We start from the raw sequence: 2,546 nt of genomic DNA on the forward strand, positions 1-2,546 counted from the left end.
TACAGAATTCTAGATTGATAGTTTTTTGTTTTTTGGCAGTGCTGTGTGGCTTGTGGGATCTTAGTTCCCCGACAAGGGGTCTAACCTGGGCCCAGCAGTGAAAGCGCTGAGTCCTAACCACTGAACCGCCAGGGAATTCCTGATGGTTTTTTTCTTTTAGCACTTAAAATAGTTCACTCTACGCACCTCTTGCTTGCATGGTTTCTGAAGAGTTCAACATATTTCTTATCTTTTTCCTGTATGTGTAAGGTCTCCCTGCACCCCACTGTGGCTTCTTTCAAGACTTTGGTTTTCTGTGGTTTGAATATGATATGCCCAGGTACAGGATTTTGGGTATTTATCCTATGTGGTGTTTTCTGAGCTTCCTGGATCTGTAGTTTGGTTCTGTCATTAATATTGGAAAATTGGGACTTCCCTAGCGGTTCAGTGGTTAAGTCTCTGTGCTCCCAATGCAGGGGGCCCAGGTTTGATCCCTGGTCAGGGAACTAGATCCCACATGCATGATGGAACTAAGAGTTCACATGCTGCAGCTAAGAGTCTGCATGCCACAACTAAAGATCCCACATGCTGCAACTAAACATGCTGCAACAGAGATCCTGCATGCTGCAACTAAGATAATGAAATAGTATACAGCTATTCAAGAAGATGCAGAAGCTCTAGATGTACCAATATGCGACACTCCCCAAGACATATTTAAAAGGCAACATACAATATGAAGGGAATTCCCTGTCAGTCCAGTGGTTAGAACTCCACACTCTCACTGCTGAGGGCCCAGGTTCAATCTCTGGTTGGGGAATTAAGATCCTACAAACTGCATGGCACAGCCAAATAAATAAATAAGTAAATAAATAAATAAATAATAAATTTAAAGTAAAAAAATAATATGAAAAAGTGCTATCCTTTAAGAAGATAAATACAAATGAAATGGAGCAGGACCCTATGGTCCTTCCCCCTCATGTCCTCTGCCTGCCTTTTGTCTGTGAAAACAAAAAAAAAACCTTTAGCCAAAGAATAAGTTTAATCAGAGAAGTGAGAAAATACAGACACAAAGGAAAACAGTCCAACAAGGCTAAATAATAGGGCTTCCCTGGTGGCGCAGTGATTGAGAATCCATCTGCCAATTCAGGGGACACAGGTTCAATCCCTGGGCCGGGAAGATCCCACATGGCGTGGAGCAGCTGAGCCCATGAGCCACAACATTTAGCCTGCGTGCCGCAACTACTGAAGCCCACATGCCTAGAGCCCGTGCTCCACAACGAGAGAAGCCACCGTGATGAGAAGCCCGTGCACTGCAACGAAGAGTAGCCCCCGCTCACCTCAACTAGAGAAAGCCCGCGTGCAGCGATGAAGACCCAATACAGCCTAAATAAATAAACAAAATTTGTTAAAAAAGAAAAACTAAATAATAATAGTTTAGTCATTAAGCATAATTAAGGACCTTTACTTCCTTCTCAATGGCTATAGATAATATTCTGAGCCATATACTGTGAGCTGTCTTGTAGATACAGAAACCCCCACCAGGTGGAAGAAGTTAACTACATGATGATCAGACTGTGGCCATGACATAAGCTGCCACAATTCCAAGGATTGGCCTCAAGGAAATGGGAACAAACTGACCCTGGAACTGAAGACTAACTGTACCTAAAACAATCAAGATGACGCTGATCAGACTATCGCATGACCAATTTTAAGATGACTGTCAGAGCTGACTGTGCTGTTTCTGCATGTAGCCCCCTCACTCTGTCTATAAAAGCTCTTGCCCACTGATCATTCAGTTGTTGTGGGGGGGAGTTGGCCTTTGGACAGGAGTCTGCCCTCCCCCACCCCCACCCCACCCCCCAACCCCACCCAAAATAAAGCAAACTTTCCTTTCCACCAACCTTGCCTCTTTATTGGCTTTTGAGCGATGAGCAGCCAGACCCCACTTTTGGTTACACAAACATATACCTTTTTATGCATAGATCATATTTGAAAGGATACACAAGAAACTGATAATTGTGGTTGCCTCTGGGAAACAGAACTAAGGATAGGAGTGGGAGACAGAGTTGATTTTCTCGGTTTACTTTTTATTCCTTTTCACTTTTTTTTTTTAATAAATTGATTATTTTTGGCTGTGTTGGGTCTTTGTTGCTGTGCGCGGGCTTCTCATCACAGTGGCTTCTCTTGTTGTGGAGCGCGGGCTCTAGGCGCGTGGGCTTCAGTAGTTGTGGCACACAGGCTCAGTAGGTGTGGCTCGCGGGCTCTAGAGAACAGGCTCAGTAGTTGTGGCGCACAGGCTTAGTTGCTCTGGCATGTGGGATCTTCCCGGACCAGGGCTCGAACCCATGTCCCCTGCATTGGCAGGTGGATTCTTAACCACCACACCACCAGGGAAGTCCCTCCTTTTCAGTTTTTACTACTTACTTCAGTCTCACGTGTGTGTGTGTGTGTGTGTGTATTTGTAATGGGAAAAAAATACCATTGTGTCCTCTCTTCTGATAATTTCAGAAGACATTCTGGACATGGAAAGAAGGATTGTAAAACTTGGTGTCAGCTTTGGGAATAGT

This window comes from Aethalodelphis obliquidens, unplaced genomic scaffold, assembly GCF_003676395.1.
Source record: "Aethalodelphis obliquidens isolate GAN/ISIS:26980383/991018 unplaced genomic scaffold, ASM367639v1 scaffold11, whole genome shotgun sequence".
Lineage (NCBI taxonomy): Eukaryota > Metazoa > Chordata > Mammalia > Artiodactyla > Delphinidae > Aethalodelphis > Aethalodelphis obliquidens.